Source organism: Anolis sagrei, chromosome 4 (assembly GCF_037176765.1).
Source record: "Anolis sagrei isolate rAnoSag1 chromosome 4, rAnoSag1.mat, whole genome shotgun sequence".
NCBI classification, from domain to species: Eukaryota; Metazoa; Chordata; class Lepidosauria; order Squamata; family Dactyloidae; genus Anolis; species Anolis sagrei.
This window is the reverse complement of record NC_090024.1, coordinates 133,671,061-133,690,446: the sequence shown is the minus strand read 5'-3', so window position 1 is coordinate 133,690,446 and position 19,386 is coordinate 133,671,061. Positions and strand designations below refer to the sequence as shown.

At 41.5% G+C, this 19,386-nt stretch overlaps 1 protein-coding gene across 5 annotated transcripts in view; it reads left to right on the top strand.

Annotated features, from left to right (window-relative positions):
- PCDH1 (protocadherin 1) overlaps window positions 1-19,386 on the top strand; it is a 142,955-nt gene that overhangs the window by 1,782 nt on the left and 121,787 nt on the right. The window lies entirely within an intron of this gene.

Here is a 19,386-nt window from a genome sequence, read left to right as displayed (position 1 = left end):
CACATACATCCACTCCATCTCCCAGCTTCGAGCAGCCCTTTCCCCGCACATATATTCACTTCATTTCCCAGCTCCGAGCAGCCCTTTCCCCCCACATACATCCACTTCATTTCCCAGCTTGGAGCAGCCTTTCCCACCCCTCGCATACATCCACCCCATCTCCCAGCTTCGAGCAGCCCTGTCCCCCCACATATATCCAGTCCATCTCCCAGCTTCGAGCAGCCCTTTCCCCCCACATACATCCACTCCATCTCCCAGCTTGGAGCAGCCCTTTTCCCTCATATACATCCGCTCCATCTCCCAGCTTCGAGCAGCCTTTTCCTCCCACATACATCCACTTCATTTCCCAGCTTCAAGCACCCCTTTCCCCCACATACATCCACTCAATCTCCCAGCTCAGAGCAGCCTCCCCCCCCCCCACATACATCCACTCCATCTCCCAGCTCCGAACAGCCCTTTCCCCCCACATACATCTATTTCCCAGCTTCGAACAGTCCTTTCCCCCCACATACATCCACTCCATTTCCCAGCTCAGAGCAGCCCTTTCCCCCACATACGTCCACTCCATCTCCCAGTTCCGAGCACCCCCCCCCCCCCACATACATACATACACCCATCCACACACGTCGTCCCGTTCTTTCCCCCTCCCCGATGCGCAGGATTTGGGGGAGGGCGCCCCTTTCCCGAGAGGAGGAGGACACCCGCGATCCGGATCGTCGCCCACGGCAAAGGGGCCCTTTAATGCTCCGCTCCCCCTTGCCACTTGTTGGGCGCCGCGCTTCACTGACATCCCCCCTCCCCATCCACCCACCCAAATAATAACATCTCCCAAACTCAGATTAGGGGATATTATTTGCCTTGGGGGTAGGAAAGGGGGTGTCCGCGTGAACTGCGTGTTTGTGTGTGGGGGGGGGGGGGGGGGGGGGGAGAGAGAGACGACGCCCGTTTGTTTGCGCTCCGAGCCGCCAGAATGATTGCCACCTCCGCGAAGCTGCTATATAATCCAGATTCTGCTTTGAAGTGGATGGTATGAGTCTACAATGAGTCTACAATGCCATATCATCCAGTTCGGAGCAGAATCTGGATTTTGTATGGCAGTGTAGATGGGGCCAGAGAGAGAGGGAGAGGGAGGACAGAGGTCCCTTCCACACAGCTGTATAAAATCTACATTGAATTGGATTATATGGCAATGTGGACTCAGGTATTCCTCTTCAAAGCAGACATTGTGGGTTATTCTGCCTTATTCTGGGTTATATGGCTGTCTGGAAAGGCCCATAGACGCCTTTGCGATGGATCCCGATTCGGGCTCGTCCGAGGCGACGTCTGCTTAGCTAGAGATGCATCTAGGGAAAGCGAATAGGAAGAAAAAAAGGGAGGAAGTCGGGAGACTCTTAGAATCATGGCCGCGCAGGTTGGATGCTCTCTGCTTCCTCTGCTTCCTCTGTAGCGCGCGCTCTTCTGTTTAGTTCGGCGCCTCGCGCTTTGCTGTGCGACATACATAGGCATCGGATAGGATAGGTTAAACCCTTGTGCCGGCAGGACTGCTGACCGACAAGTCGGGGGTTCGAATCTGGGGAGAGCAGGTTGAACTCCCTCTGTCAGCTCCAGCTCCCCATGCAGGGACATGAGAGAAGCCTCCTACAAGGATGGTAAAACATCCAAACAACCTGGGCAACGTCCTTGCAGACGGCCAATTCTCTCACACCAGAAGCAATTTGCAGTTTCTCAAGTTGCTCCTGACTCCAAAGATCAGATGGCTAAAGGGATACATATATCAATGGGGGAGAGCCCTCTGATGAAAGCGTTGGTTGATGAACCTCCTTAAGGATGGAGGATCTGTGAGGCGTGTGCTTGTGTGCTTTGGGAAGGAAATGTGTCGCTTTCCTTGCCGGGTAAAGAAGCAGCTGCTCCAGGGTGTTGTGTGGTTTCCAAGCAGTATGGCTGTTTGTTGTTGAAGGCTTTCATGGCCAGAATCGGTGGGTTGCTGTGAGTTTTCCGGGCTGTCTGGCCATGTTCCAAAAGCATTCTGTCCTGAGGAAGGAGCAAACAAGGGAAAGAGGTGATGCCAGCCCCAGATGCGAGTGATACATCAGGAGAAACAGCCATGCCTGGGTTGCTGTGAGTTTTCTGGGCTGTTCCAAAAGCATTCTCTCCTGACATTTCGCCCACATCTATGGCAGGCATCCTCAGAGGTTGTGAGATTTGTTGGAAACTGAGAATGCCTGCCATAGATGTGGAAGAAACATCAGGCCAGAATGCTTCTGGAACATGGCCAGACAGTCCAGGAAACTCACAGCTACCCAGGTGTGACTGTTTCTCCTGATGGTTCGCTCACATCTGGGGCTAGCATCTTCTCTTTCCCTTGTTTGCTTCTTCCTAGACCACTTGTTGCCGTCATGCCTCCTCCTTCAGGTTGAGGTCGTGTAAAGGGAAGGCTTAAGGGGAGCAGGGGCGGGGCCCTGCCAAGCCTCTTTTCGTCTCTGGTTGTGTGCCTTCAGTGAGGATGTTTGCATTCTCCCTGCCCATTTGGGACTGTTTTCGGTATTTTTATTTGGAGATATAACTGCTGGTAAAATATCTCTTCTGTGTTGTAACGTTTCAGTTCTCCGTCACTGCCATCTCATTTAGATGCCTGTTCTTTAGGGTATTGATTGGGCACAATACACCCAATTATGTTTCTCCAGTCCCCATTTCAGGCTTTTAATGCTTCAGAGTGCAAACACTGATGGCTAGATTTCTTTTTGGAATGTTCCTAGATACTATGCACAACTTTTTTTTTCCAGCACTGGTCTTCTAGTGCCTTCTAATGGGTCTGTGTTTATGAATGTTCCTGATCCCAAAGAGATCTGTAATGTACACTGTTGTTTGTGGCACCTTTAAGGTGATTCCGTTGTCATACATGCGTCCAAAATGGCATACGATGTCTAACCTATGCCCCTCCCTATAGGCAGAATTATTCTAAAGAAGGATTTGAGCAAACAGGTCTTAAAAACAGGTCCTTTATTGGACTCCTGTCTACGCTGTAGGGTTTACATGAATTCGAGAATAATTCTGCTAAGGAAGGGAGGAAGCAGGGGAGATCTGCCACAATAATAAATTCAGCCATAGCTTCATCAGTATTTTTAAAGGGCCTCAGTTAGCTCAAGCCGTAAAGGATCTAAGGACTCTGAAGCCAGGCCTTGGGAGAAATGTTGGGTTTCCAACAGACCTCACAACCTCTGAGGATACCTGCCATAGATGTGGGTGAAACATCAGGAGAGAATGCTTCTGGAACATGGCTATTCATCCCAGAAAACTCAAAACAACCCAAAATCTAGATTATCTGCTTAGAGCTGGACTATGTGGCAGTTGTAGACTAATATAATCCAGTCCAAAGCAGATCATGTAGATTTTATATTATGGTGTAGTTGGGGCCTCTGTTACACATCATGTTGCATGAAGGGCAAGGCACATCGTTCCACACCTGCAGCTCCTGAGAATAACACTGGTGTAAATGCATTACAGAAAGCGTTTATCTGGATTGTCATTGTAAAATTGTCAAGCTACTTCATTTGAGGTTTAACTTATTTCAGAATAGTCTCTCTATATACTCCTTGTAAGATCACACCATGGGAATAGGAAATGTACTGTAGCGAGGCAATAGAATCCTCATCACGGCCCTGAATAATTTCATTGGCCAAAACGACACAAAGCTTTGGAAATTTGAACTTGCATACACATATAGTACAGGGATATGTGCATGCTTCTGTGCCGAATGAAGATCGCAAGGGCATACGTACCGCAGAAGCCATGCGTGGCACACAACCTGCCATGGAGGAGATAACTTGATGCCTTCCAGATACACAACCACCATCAGCTGCAATCAGCACAAGCAATCATTGTTGAGGTTGGGGCTCAAAATGGATGGAGCTTGCATTTGTCATTACTAATGCTGTTAACAATCCATTAATCAGATACTGGTCTGCAAAATGGGAAATGCAAAATGGCATCTTCCTCCTACTGATCAACATGGATTACATTTCACTCTTGGGGCAGCCTCATTGGATTGATCCATGGCCAGGATCTGCTGCTAGCCTCAGTCGCCTTACCTTTAAACAGGGTGTCGGTTTGCAGAGCGGATGAAATTATGGATAATGTCAATTGTATATTTCTCCTTCCAATTTTAATGTGAGAGGTTTGTTTTTACATTTCAGTAGTTGCTTGTCTCTAGTAGCAATTTTGTTTTACTTCATTTTTGAAAGGCAGTTGTGCAACACAATTGTGTGAGTGGGTTTTGTGAGTGACTGATTAGATGGAGATCAGGAAGATGTTCTCTGTTTTCTTTTATTTTTTTCAAACGTTTTGCAACAGAGAGGCACTCTGGATTCACTGGGATTTTTGCCATTAAACTATTTGTAAAAAAGATTAATTACAGAGCACTTTTTGCTGATACATGTTGCCAAATGTTACCCTATGATTGAACACTTTTCTACTGGAGAGATTCCATCCATTTTATTGATTCTTAAATCAGTTTCACATTGCCTAGTTATCTGTTCCACTTCGGCCACACCTCCAGTTGTCCACTGCTGTTTCATTGCCCATTCGTATTTCTTTTGTGGCTTACTACAAACATTAACAATTACATGCCAAGATATAGTTTGAAATCAAATATCTTTGGAAATAAAGATCTCTGGTAGGACCTTGCATCAGATTTTAGCTTTATTTGGGGGAGGGGGGGGATTGGTTTCGTTGCAATCCAGGCTTCCCCTTGCTGGTCAGACCTCATTTGTTTGAGGGTGTGGAAAATTCTTATTTTGCATTCCAATTTTACATACATATTTCCCTGAAGAAATGCATTCCCTAAATAAGTATATATTCTAGCTGATTGCCATAATATTTTTTCTTTTAAAATACATGCCTGTTGCACCTGTACCTTGGGAAGTCAGACTTGGCCATGGTAGTCCACATTCTTGTTACATCCTGGTACCAAACACAGCTTTTCAAAAGTTCTGGATATTTCTACATAAACACATCTGAGATTGGGTGGTAATCCCACCTTGTTCAGTGGGACTTGGAACCAAAATATGCATATGGTAAGAAGCGTAGTCTTAAAATGGAGTGATTTCCTTTAGTATCATAATAATTGGGACTTTTGTGGACATTGTAGTTCTTTACTGACTCCTGGTCAATTGTAAGGCTGAACAGGGTATAGGGTTACATTGTGTGCTGGACGAGGTTACACTCCCCCTTAAATCACAGGTTTGCAGCTTGGAAGTGATCCTGGATTTGTCACTGAGCCTAGAACCCCAGGTCTCAGTAGAGGCCAGGGGAGCTTTTGCACAATTAAAACTTGTGCGCCTGTTGCACTTGTACCTTGGGAAGTCAGACTTGGCCATGGTAGTCCATGTTCTTGTTCCATCCTGAGTAGACTTCAGCAGCGTGCTCTATGTGGGGTTGCCTTTGAAGACTGTTCAGAAGCTTCAAGTGGTCCAATGGGTGGCAGCCAGATTTCTAACTGGGGCAGCATCCAGGGAACATACAATCCCCCTGTTACGTCAGCTCCAGTGGCTGCCAGTCTGCTACTGAGCACAATGCAAAGTGCTGGCATTAGCCTATAGAGCCCTAAATGGTTCCGGCCCAGCTTACCTATCCTAACATATCTCCCTCTATGACTACTCTTGGAGGTTAAGATCTTCTGTGGAGGTCCTGCTCTCAGTCCCACCTCCTTTGCAGGCATGATTGATGGGGACAAGGGACAGGGCCTTCTCAGTGGTGGTCCCTCAGCTATAGAACTCCCTCTCCAGTGAGATCAGATCAGTCCCTTCTCTTCTGACCTTCAGGAAAAAACTTCAAACATGGCTTTGGGACCAAGCTTTCCGCAAGTAATTGGAGCAGTGCAATAAGTGACTATGAAACAATGTGATTAACAAACGGAACAGCCCTGGATCATGTTTTGGTTGGCATGATTTTAATTGTTGATTTTAATAATTCTGGTTTTAATTGTAATTGTTTGTTTGATATATGTGTGCATGGCATCAAATTGCTGCCTGTTGTAACGCTGCCTTGAATCCCCTCCAGGGTGAGAAAGGTGGAATATAAATACGGCAAATAAATCAATCAATAAATTTATATCTAGGTGAGCAGAGATTTGTCTTAAGTCAGATGTAAGTTCAAAAGTCACATGAATTGCATGCCCAAAAGTTTTAAGATTATGTTTCTGATTATTCAAGGGCCATATTTAAAGCCTACCTATACATTGTATAGGGTGGGCCAAAAGTCACAAAGAGGTTCTGTATATAATGTATATGATACTATGGCATTTATGAGATTTATTTTTTCACATGGAATGTCAATTTGTTTCCTATATGGCATTGTAAATTAAAAGCAAAATTATAAAGGAGTCATTAAATATTGAAACTCTGTTGTGACTTTTGGTGCACCATATATTAACTGTGGCGCTTACAGCCATTTCAGGGTGTGGGCACAGTAAATAATCCTGGTGATATATAGGATAGTATCTCTGGGATCTTATCACTTCTGGGAAAGTGAGAAACCGAGAACAGTATTGTAAGCCCAGATATACGGATTTGGAAACAGGCAAAGAGAGGTATGAGTGTTGCTATCAGCTTTCCTAAACCTGCTTGTCTGAGGTATAAATGTGTGTGTTGGTGTAGTTCTTTGTCGGAGGCTTGCTTCAGGTACCACAAAACCAGTGTGTGCAGTAAAGAAAGGGGAACAAAATGCAAAATGGCTGGATCGTGAAAAATTACCTGGGAGCTAGCAAATCCTAAGAAGGAAAAAGAACCGGATCTGACTGTTGCCAGGCAAAATGGGCCAGGAGGCAGAATAAAAAGTCCGGATGCAATTGCTGCGGGCACAGCTTGAAGTATATGGGAGGAGGAAGTACTGGACAGGCAGAAGGAGAAGCCTTTCCTAGAATGTCCCCAGTGAAGCTCTGAGGCTTTTTTACAAATGGCAATTTGAGTGTGTCAGTCATGAATGTAACATTAATGAGGGTTAGAGAGTGGATGAAATCAGTTATGCTGTTGAATGTATATCACTGACCGTCTGTGTGGCTTTTCCCATTCTGTTTACAGATGTAGGACATGACAAGTGACTCACAGATCAATGGTTTGCATTGAAGGGTTGACTTTAATCGGATGTGACTAGTACCTTGGATAGTTGTAGGGTAATCGAGGAGGCAAACTCATTGTAAACTCCCATGATTTCTAGGAGATATTCATGCTAGGAAAAAGGGAAATGCTGAAGTTTGGTTAACAGAGGTTTCCCATTCTGTTGTCTGCAGTGGAAAACCCAAAATGCACCCCATTCCCCACTTACTAGGAAATTCACCAGGACATTCTGCTGTGTGGGATCCTTTCAAATGAGCTTCCTTATAGATTGTTTCCCATAACTTATACATGTTCTGTTGTAGCTTTCCTACCCTACCTTATGGTGAGCAGGCTCAGCTGATTTTGTTTTATCATGGCACAAATTGAAAGCATGTTGTAGTATCATGTTAAACAATGCATTTAATAATGGAATAATTTAAAAATCATGGGGATAGGAAAGAGACTGGACATATATGAGGTATGTAAACAGGATGGGAGGGAGATTCTGTGCTGTCATTTCAAAAGGGGACCCACTGTTTTCAGGAAGCAAGCAAGCCTAGTGTGGTTGCAATTGGAAGGTTATGAGGCAGACTGTAAACTGGTAGTGGTCTGTTTAAACATAAACAGGATGATGCTTAAAGATCCTTTGAGAAAGGAATGTTCTTTGTCTTGAGGCCATGGAGGAAGGCTCAGAAGGAAGCAAGGCTATTAAGAAGACATAGTGGCTGGAACCAAGTAGGACACTTAGCCTTGTTCTTTGGGAAACAAAGATAATATATGTAGTTGAATTTCCAAAAAAAAATCATCCTGTGTATTTGGAAAACATTTTAACAGACCAATAATTTTACACTAATTTGTTTAGCTATTTGTCTGCACACATTCTCAGGTATAAATCCTAATAATCAAATATGAAATATTTTGAGCAAACGTGCAATATTGAATCGCACATAGTACAACACTAGTATTAGGGATTTACATTAATCACTTTTAGTTGATTAATTTGCTGGATAATTGAGAACAAATTTAACTAACAATGGCAACTTTCAACCTTTGTTATGGTACAAGTATTGGATCACTTTGCTCATTAAAATCAAGCAACTAGAAACACAGCATATTATCGTTTTTAATGTTAAAAAGCTGTCATACCAGGTTAGACTATTCATTCATCTAGTTCAGATCCTGCCCCTTACCAGTGGCAAATGTTGGATGCCATCCAGCACTTTACAGCATTTAAAATGCATCACTCAGTGATCGGAGAAAATATGCAGGTTAGGATCAAAGTGAAGTCTGTTTCGTGTTGCATCAAACTCCATAATGCAGAAAACCGAAAGCTGATATTTTAATAGACATGATCCATTGTCTGAAATGATATTATGCAGTGTTACAAATTGCACTGTTTTATAATTTGCTCCTCATAAACTCATACTTTTCCTTGATCTTGGGGCTTAAATCCAGATTGGAGGATGGAGTTAACAGGGCCAGCAAACACATCCCATGTATTTTGAAGTATCTGAGCTTTACTGGATTGGTACAGGAAGCCTGCTGGGATTTGATCCATACCTTTTTGTTGGATATACCAGTAGTTGCTAAATGGGCTCATGATCAAGAAGACACCTCTTTTAGCATCCTTCAACACTTCCTCAAAACAGAGGGGATTTTTAGATGTTGCGATAAGATTGAAATGACATGAGATGGCAGGATTTTTATTTTGATTCTGGAATATCAACATCATGAATAACATTTTTTTATTCACTACTGGCTTGGGATACCTGCTTTAAGACAACTGCTCTTGAGTTTCTGCAAGTTTTCCAGCCTGTATGATCATGTTCCAGAAGCATTCTCTCCTTACATTTTGCCCACATCTGTGGCAGGCATTCTCAAAGGTTGAGAGGTCTGTTGGAAACTAGGCAAGTGAGGTTTATATATCTGTGGAATGTCCAGGGTGGGAAAAAGAACTCTTGTCTGCTTGAGGCAAGTGTGAATGTTGCAATTGGCCATCTTGATTAGCATTGAATGGCCTTGCAGCTTCAAAACCTGACTGCTTCCTGCCTGGGGGAATCCTTTGTTGGGAAGTGTTAACTGGCACTTGATTGTTTCCTGTCTGGAATTTCCCTGTTTTTTAAGGGTTGTTCTTTATTTATTGTCCTGATTTTAGATTTTTTTAAAATACTAGTAGCCAGATTTTGTTCATTTTCATGGTTTGTTCCTTTCTGTTGAATTTGTCCACATGCTCGTGGATTTCAATGGCTTCTCTGTGTAGTCTGACATGGTGGCTGTTAGAGTGGTCCAGCATTTCTGGTTTCTCAAATAATATGCTGTGTCCAGGTTGGTTCATCAGGTGCTCTGCTGTGGCTGATTTCTCTGGTTGAAGTAGTCTGCAGTGCCTTTCATGTTCCTTGATTCGTGTTTGGGCAATGCTGCATTTGGTGATCCCTATGTAGACTTGTCCACAGCTGCATTGTATATGGTAGACTCCTGCAGAAGTGAGAGGATCCCTTTTGTCCTTTGCTGCTCTTGAGCTTGTCATATTAGTTGAGAATAAAACAGTTTGCATGATAAGGTTCTTCAGTTGAAATGAAGAAGGATCTTCTTTGCTTTAGACGATGTCTAGATTGTGTACTCACAACAGAAAAAAGGTGGTGTGCTAAGATCTAAGATGTTAGTGCCTTTTATTAGGGAGCAGCCACTGGTTTGCAGGTTCAGTGTAATAATTAACCAACCCAATCATGTTCAAAGTCAGTACATTATACAATATAAAGGTCCTCTGTTTCTTGATGTCTCCAAAACATCAATGAAGCAGATTATTTGCTTTGTCATTCAGTCAGTCAATTAGTGCTAGAAGCACAGCTACAAGCACAAAGCTTTAGGCAATTTGTGGGAGTATTATTATATTTATTTGTACCCGATTTTTCTCTCTGAGACCCAAAGCAGCTATCTTCCACCATATTAACCCATCTTGCCAGCCATTACGGTTCAGCTCATCTGGAGAGTGAGCAGTGCTGACCTTCTAGCAAAACAGAAAGGTTGAGATCCATCAAATGGCAAAAAAGACCAGGTTGATATGATACATCTTTGCTGATCCTGGAACTTACTTCATCTGAACTTAGGTCAGAAAGACCAAGGGAAATGTGTGGATTTATGGAGGATAAGATGGACACGAGCCTAATTTGTGACATTACACAACATTACTACTGATAATAGAATACATTTATTAGAGTATCCGCTTATTGGAACATAAAAAACCTAGAATACCTTTAAAATCTTATAGCAGAAGATTTTTTTCACTGAATTTCTCACATTTTAGAAAAAAAATTAGTATTGTAAAAACACAGGTGCCCACATATACACACCAGTTCAGACTCAGAAAGAAGGTTTTCCACTGGGTAAATATGTATGAATTGATGGATAAGCTCCCATCTATTCAGAAAGGTGCATTTGCCTGTACATGATACTAGCATACCTTTTTGTTTCTGTTCCTCTCCTCATAAATGATCTGTGTGGCAGAGTGACTCCATCTGCTCCCAAAATTACCGTCTATTTGTCTCAACTGACAGTTTCTGCAATCCCTCCACCCACTGTCAACTCTGACAGTGGAAGTACATTGAGCACATTTGGCTTACCTGACAAGAAGATCTCTTTGACTTGAATAGACTAGGCAACTTAATTAAAAAAACACACAAGCTGACAAACTATTGAGTGATTTCAAAGAAATGTAGCTTATATGAGGTTTGTTCACAGAACTCAATTTATTCAACTATTCCCAGCTTTTTAGTTCTACCCCTAGAGCTTGGCAAAATGGCAATGGGGAAACTGCTGTCCCAGGATAATTATCATGATGGTGTATTTAGAGTACCAAGAACAGAAGCTAGCAAGTAAATTTCCTACGTCTTCTGCTATGTACACATTCAGATTTTACCAGCTCTCTCTCAAAACACAGGGGAAGTCTAATGGGTATGCTGTAATTAAACGAATAATTGTAAACAAGAAATTATAAGCAGGGGATGAAAACTAATATGCCAAGTATCCACACATTAATATTCTTCTGAAATACATTTTTATTCCATCTTTCTTCCTCAAAAGGATTGCACAAGAGATTTTTTCATCTTTTCCCTATTTATTTTCAGAATTAAACCAATGATATATAGGAAAGAGTGTAAAAAGATATAGGATGCATCACATGTCTTCATGTTTTCATATATACATACAGTTATTCACATGCATACATTGTATACATACTGAATGCAGACTGTAGATCTGTGTGCACAAGCATGCATCTATACATAACGGAGAGTGCATGTCCTCACATGGGTTTTTGGATCGTAGTTCAATGACTTAAGGCCATTTCTTCACATGGAAGCACACGTGACAGAATATTGTACTCATTGCCTGTGTAATGACGCTTCTTTATTAAGCAATAAAAAAAAGATTTTTCTTTAACTGAATTTAAGCTATTTCTTATAAAAGTACTGTTGGTAATAATAAAAATAATATATCTTACTTACTGCCATTTTTCCAGCAACATATACATCTAGTGGTATATACAGCAGATTATTATACTTTTGTCATTTTTTAAACTACACAATGAAGAAACCTGCATTTCAGGCTGGGAAAAATAGTCAAAGCAAAATATAGTGCTCAGTCTCTCCCCATTTTATTTAACTCAAGGGCGGGGGGGGGGGGGGCTGTCTCTGATCTCTGTGCTTGCAAAGTAAAGGTGGCAAGCAAATCCTCACTTAAGTAGAACTCAAATAAAATGATGTGAGTTACTTTATGTAATGATTTGTGATTTGGCAGTGCAACCCTATGAATGTTTACTTAGAAGGAAATCCCATTCAGTCCAGGGGTCCTGCTTCCTGGCATGCATACTTAATAACTTTCTTTGGAAATGGAAGCAAGCAGGATGTTCTCCATCTTCACAATAGTATTTTTTGCATTCCTTGGAGTGTGCCATGTTGTAATGCATTCAGAGTTTTGAACAGGGATTTCAAATACCCAATTCCAGCAGCCTGGAGAAAATTGGTGAGGGGGAGGGAGGCTAAAATGCAGAAAAGATTCTCAGAAACAAAGGCTGTGGGAAAAGTGGCAGAAAAGGAAGCAAGGAGCAAAGGGCTAGAAATCAAATATTTATACATTTGGAAAGATCTGTAAGTACTGCATTTGTATGTTTTACATTTAGCTTGGTTTTATTTGCATTCAACTATTAGGAATGCTGGGGAATGGGAAGAGTCTCAGAGCCCTTCCACACAGCCATATGACCCAGAATATCAAGGCAGGAAAACCCCACAATATCTGCTTTGAACTGGGTTATGTGAGTCCACACCAACATATATTCCAATTCGAAACAGATAATGTAGGATTTTATTCAGCTGTGTGGAAGGGGCTTCTGCGCTTTTAGTCAAGAATGCAAACTGGTCCCACTCATTTTTATACCTACATAACCTCATGAATATAATAATCATTTAAAAGAGATTTTAGGTTTCAGCAATAGTTCTGGCAGTTGCCATTACTGTATTGAAGTCATGCCATCACCAGTGTAGCTCATATAATTCAGTTTAATGCAATTAACTTGCATTTTAAAACAGCATAATGTTTCAATATAAATGGGGTCTAAGTCAGGAGGGCCACATCACCCTTAAGGTTGCCGTCAAAGAGCTATTTGTATCAGTATTGCCCTGGCATTGAAAAACTAATTTATGGTGCAATAATAACAATTATAGAAAGATGAAACTATGTTGCTCTGGAATTGAAAGGCTAAAACATCTCCCACATGAAAGCTACCCACTGATTACAAAGGTCTCTCATTATCCCCAGGCCCTCTATGAGGAAGAGCAAAATCCTTTTCCTAATTTGTGCCCTGAGTGAGGGCCACTGTATTCCAGCTCAGCTAGGAGTGGAATGGACCAGACATGGTCATATTTTTTAAAGCCTTTCACCCACAGCTCCAGCCCCTCAGGGCAAGAACTGCCTTTGTCCTCCACCTGCCTCATGTGCCATGCTCGCCAGAGCTTTACCCAGATATTCAAGTCCTGAATATGAGAGATGATTCGCAATCAGCATACTATCAGCTCAACTAAAGAAACAGTACCACTTCCTTCTCCAGTCTCTAGGACATCAGGTGCTATGAGGATGGAAATGGTCTTGAGATGGAAACATGCTCCCTTGCAATTAGGTTACGTCCTTATTTGAAATGCAAAAGACATAGCCGGTGTTTGGCAGAGGGGGCAACACAAGCATAGAGAGAGTCCAGACCTCACAGGCCACATAAAATGATGTGGTGAGCCAAATTTGGCCCATAGCCTTGAGTTTGACACATTTATTTATTTACTTTATGTATAGCCTGCCTTTCTGCCCATGGGGACTCTAGTTGGCTAAGAACCACACACTTTGGTCCCCATTTAAAACGAATAAAAACTAATTAAATAGTATTGTGTGAGTTAGGTTAAAATACAATTAAAATATAAAAATACAATATAATGCATTTTTATAATAATAATAAAAAAAAGAAACACACACACAGAGCCCCAAATGCTACCCACAACCTCCCTAGCAGCATGCCTCTTATCCTTCTCCAAATTCCTGCTGGCAGAGAAAGGTCTTTACCTGCTTGTGTAAGGCAGTAAGTGGTCCCATCACAAGATTATAAAAAGAAGACATGCAAACACATAGACTATAATCACAAAAGTTCCCACCTTTAATAGCAGAGCATGGATGTTACACTACTGAAAGCTGAGTTAAAGACTAATGCTTTCTCCAGTATATCTCATTCTTTGTTTTGCTGACACCTTCAAAGAATCATAGAGTTGGAAGAGATCACTTGGGCTATCTAGTCCAAGCCCCTGCCATGCAGGAAAAGCACCATCAAAGTATCCCTGGACAGATGGCCATCCAGCCTCTGTTTCAAAGCCTCCAGGGAAAGAGCCTCCGCCACACTCCAAGGCAGAGAGTTCCACTGTTGAACAGCTTATATGTCAGGAAGTTCTTCCTGTAATTTGAACCCATTGCTCCGAGTCCTTGTTTCCCGGGAAGCAGAAAACAAGACTACTCCCTCTTACTTATGACACTCTTTCACATAATTATACATAACTATCATGTATCCTATCATGTCTTCTTTTCTGAAGGCTAAACATACCCTGTTCTTTGAGACACTCCTCATGGAGCATGGTCTCCAGACTAATGATCATTTTAGTTGCCTTCTTCTGGATGCCTTCCAGCTTGTCAATATTTCTTTTAAACTGGGGTGCCCAGAATTGGATATAGTACTCCAGGTGAAGTCTGACGAAATCAGGATACAAAGACACCATGACTTTACTCAATCTAGATACTGTGCTCCTTTTGATTTAGCCCAAAATCCCATTGCTTTGTAAGCTGCTGCATCACAGTTTTGGTTCGTGTTCAACTTGTTGTCCACAAAACTCCGAGATCTTTCCCACAAGGGCTGTTGCCAAGCCAGACATCACCCATTTTGTATCTTTGCATTTAATTTTTTTCTGCGTAAGTGTAGTATCTTACATTTTTCCTTGTTGAAATTCAATTTGTTAGTTTGGCCCAGCTCTCTAACCTGTTAAAGTCATTGTGAATTCTGATTCTGTCTTCTGTAGTATTAGCTATCCATTCCCTTCTTATTTGGATGAAGGTTTAGAGTGTGTGATAAGCTCACACTCTAAACCTTCATCCATGTAATTAATAAAGAGGTTGAACAGTACTGGGCTCAGGACTGAACTCTGTGGCACTCCACCTTCACAGTGAAATGATTGTCAATACCACTTGGTTGCATTTGCAATCTATTGTCTTCCCCTGGCACTAGCTATAAGGCAGGACAATGCAAAGGCTTTCCATTAAGTTCCTGCATCATCGGGAGCACGCCCAAAGGAGAGCAATCCAACTGGTAAGAACGCTAAGAGGTGATAATCTGAATAACTATCAGATAGAAGATTGGTCAAGTTTGTTTTCCGATGCTCCAGAGGATGAGACAAAATCAATAGATCAAAATTAAAGGAAAGGCGATTTTGACTAAACATTTGGAAGAACTTTTTAATATAAGAGCTGTTCAGCCTCAGAAGGTGATGTACTTTCCTTTGGAGGTGTTTAGGCCAAGGTTATATGGCCATCTCTCAGGATTGTGTTGATTTTGTATTCTTGAATGAGCAAGAAATTGGATACCTTCCAGCATCATAATTCTATGAGACAATGAGCCAAGCTTTGATCAGAATTGTCACTTTGTATTTTACACCATGCTTTGTCTCCAAAAAGTGCTAGAGGTTTGATTGGTTTTTTTTTTAATTGAAAGCTTGGGCTACATTATTGTGAAATTAGTATCTGATACTGGTAACCTAGATAATATGGAAAAACTATGGATGAATACTGTATGGGAAAATTTGCTAGCACATTGTCTTGTGGCACTTTCAATCCACTCACCTTCCCTGTTTTCTCACCATCTCTTTCCACTCTCAGTTCTTTTTGTTTCCCTTAAAAGTCACTGTTCATCCTCCACCAAATCAAAGTCCCAACCCTCCACCATCATCTTCCTCTGAATTTCCCATTGGAGTTCTCTGGGACCTAAAAGAATTGTGCTTCAAGCATCCAGTAAGGGATGTTTGTTAAAGCCCCCCCCCCTACCCCCGCCTGACTTTGATTATGATTCATGATTTAGAATTACTTTACTTGGGGATTCCATTTGTGAACAAGTGCAATAAAGGGGTCATGGCAGAGTATGAAATCCTCATGTTCAGACTTCTGCTAATAAGCTCTTTAAATCTTGGTTGGAAAACGTTTTGAACTAGGAGTGTATCTTGTAAGCCAATTCTATATTTTACACTGGCCTTCAGCTTTGCTTCAGGAAATATGTGATTCATGGTTTCACTTCGTAAATATCATGCATTCAGATGGAATGATTACATTGTATCTCTCATTTTGCTACCACAACTTCCTCTATGATGTAATACAAGTTTGGGAAACACCCCTTTTGCATTTTTTTTTCTTCCCACACTGTGAGGGTGACCTTACTAGGACTGTTGTGAAAGTGTGATTGCTGGTCAAATACTTCCAAGCAGAATTGAGTGGATCATGTCCTTTCCACTGCCTGCCCACTCTCCTTACCCACCAGAAGCTGTTACTGGGAAACAAAAAAACTGAGTACCAGGTGTCGGAGAGCTCCTAAAAAAAAATAGAGGTCAGTGTTTCAAGCATCTTCACCATTCCCTTCAGTGAAGATGCTTGAAACAACACAATGGAAGCAATTTCATTTCTTACATAGTTGAAGGAGGGAGAAAACCTGGTGTGAATTATTATTATTATTATTATTATTATTATTATCTCTATATCCCGCCTTTCTCTCCATGAGAACTCAAGACGGCTAACATCTATCCACACTGAACAAGTTTTAAAAGAGCAATATAAAAGTTTTTTAAAAAAAAATAGATAGTAACAGTGTGGTAAAAAAAAAGAATTAAAATACACTAAACACACTAAAATGGACTTAAAAACTCATACCCCTCCCCCCAAAAACCCCCACCCACCTCCCAGAGCCAGAATGAATGCATTTAGTGGGGTTTCAGGGGAAAGAGGAAAAAATAATTAACATAGGGTACACTTCATAATGAGTCAGGGTTCACTGAAACTAACAATGCACATAGGTGACCTTGATGTTGATCATCCCTTGAGCAATGAATGTGCCAACATTTGAGACTAACATGTTGTGAAACTAACTATACTATGTTAATCTACATTATACTATATTTGTCAGGCTGACTAATATGGGTGATGATAGAAAGAATGAATTACTGGCTATGGAGTTCTGCACATTTATGTGGCATACCATTCAAAACCAGGCTTTCGATTTTTTTAAAAAAAAACTCATAGTGGGTGTGCCAAAGCAATGGAGACCAGGTGAATAGTGGTGATAAGTGATTCATGGGGAAGGGGGTGATTTGTCTAGGTATATAATAGAGTGATCCACCAATCCTGCAAACAAGGGCTAGGCCTTAAAGCAGAGAAGGAAAGTGCTTGGAAGGAAGGATAAGAGGAAACAGGTTGAAAGTCAGCTGAATTTGTTTGTCTGTGCTGAATCTCATGATCCAGAAACAATTTGTGTTCTCAAACTCAAGGGAAATACTAGGTTTCCACCTTGGTTTAGATGCAGTTAAAATAAAGAGTACAATGACTTGACCCTGGAGATGTAAACCAAATAGCCATGAGATTAATTTTAAATATTACAGAATTATGACTATAAAACCCAATTGGGTTGAGGAATTCAAAACAAAGCAATATTTTGGAAAGGAACCCAAGTGGAACTTATGTTGTGGCGAGACTGGATCATCTTTCCTGACTGGGCTATAGAATGGCCAGTTCAGAGGTGGCTTTCTTGACCAGGGAGGAAGGCAATTGGACTTAAGATGTATAGATTGCAATAAATAGTAGAAGCAGCAATGCTTTTTTTAGTTTGTTGCATGTAAGGATGAGCAGATCAAGGTGTTTTTATTAGAATCAAAGCAGGTATCTTACTATTCTTGCAGCTAGCAGCCATAAGCTTTCTCCCAATGCAGGCTTCCCCAGAACAAATTGCATAATAGACATATTGGATGTATTATGATGTTTTAAAAATAAATATCAAACACAGATTGAAATTACATTTATGTAAGCTGTTATGGCGGAGCTTTTCAGTTCCCAGTGCTCCTACCCATGTGCTTAGTTCTCAGAAGTAACTGTGTTTCTGGTTTCCTTGTTATAAATAATCCATCCCCTTCAGGAAAACTCTCTTGTATGAACCTACAGAATTCTGAAATTGCCTCATTAAAGCTTCTGCTAACTAAATGTTGCTTGTGATAACTGTTGCATCTATAATACGATACACATATAAAGGTCAGTCACCAGGCTGTTTGAGTCTGTGGCAGGGCTGGACAAGTTTGTTGGATTTCGAGCCAAAGTTTTTCTTCCAGTATCCACGCCCATAGGCTGAATCATCTCCAAAAAATTCTATTGGAGAACAGGAAAAAAACAAAAATGAATGGGCAATCTCTTCTGGGTTTGATTTTGTTGATGTAAAAAATCACTGTTCCTGGTGGTTGTGTTTTTGAATTTTAGCCTGAAAGGCTGGTAGGCAGAAAAATGGTCTTGGAGGTGCATGTGTTCTACAGACTGAACCATGGATACACTTGCACCACCATCATCTCCCCCCCCCCCCCCCACTATGTGCACCTGTGCTTGTTTTGAGTTTTAGCTAAAGATCCACTGACCAGAATCACATGTAACAGTCATATGCTCAAAACTGGAAAACAGGGTACCTCAGAATATGGTTTGATTGTGGTCAGATTATTTTCAAATGTAGAACTGAACTGAATTTACAGGGTTTTTTTTTTCATATTACCTAATTTTTCTTCATTCTGGAAGCTTTGTTTAGCTTGAAAAGTCACTTAATTGGGAAAAATTATTATTAGTAGAAATTAAAAGTTAGAGACTGTTGCTGCTGGAAATCACCCAGAGAATTACTAGTTCCAATCTACTTTTGGACCACTCCTGTCATATAGAACTGTGCAGCAAGAAGGGAGAGCAGATGATTTTGTGGGAGTGGTATTAGTGATGCGCTCATCACAAGCACTCTGGTGTATATCTGATGTTACCAGTCTCGGAGGATTTCAAGCTACATCTGTTAGCATAGGCCCAGAGCAAATGGCCTCTTGTATATGTGCTTTTTCTGTAGTGGGGATCTGCCTCTTATTTTAGAGTCCGTGCATGGGGGAATCTGGCATGTTAAAAATATTGAGACGAAACTGAAGCAACAGCAGCAGTTTCAATCCACAGCAACCAACCACATGACACTGGACCCAGAGCCGAAGGAGCAGCTCTCAGTAGTGGTCTCTACTGATGACATACACCAAGGAAATATTGGGCACAAAACATTAGAAATTCTCCCAGCTACTTACTGAAATAAGTCACTATGCCTTATGTACTTAGAAGTCCAGAAATTTTAACTAGCTTTTGGTAATAATCCAGTTTTATGGGGATTAGAACATGTGAACAAATGCCTTACTGGACCACCCAAAACAACACAAGAAAAAAAAACAGTCCCCTCTTCCCCCATCCGTCTCCAGTCCTCGAGTGCAGGAGGAAGGTCTATTCTCCACCAGCAAGTTCTTACTGTTCTCCTCCTTTAAAGCTAGAGAGAGGATGGCGAGTTTGCTTTGTCTTTATACTTGCTACATACTCATTGTACCCAGAAAGCACACAAAGAAAGTGAACTGTATTTCCAGCCTACCCACGCTGAACAAATCGGTGGGGGGATGCAGAGAAGCTTACTTTG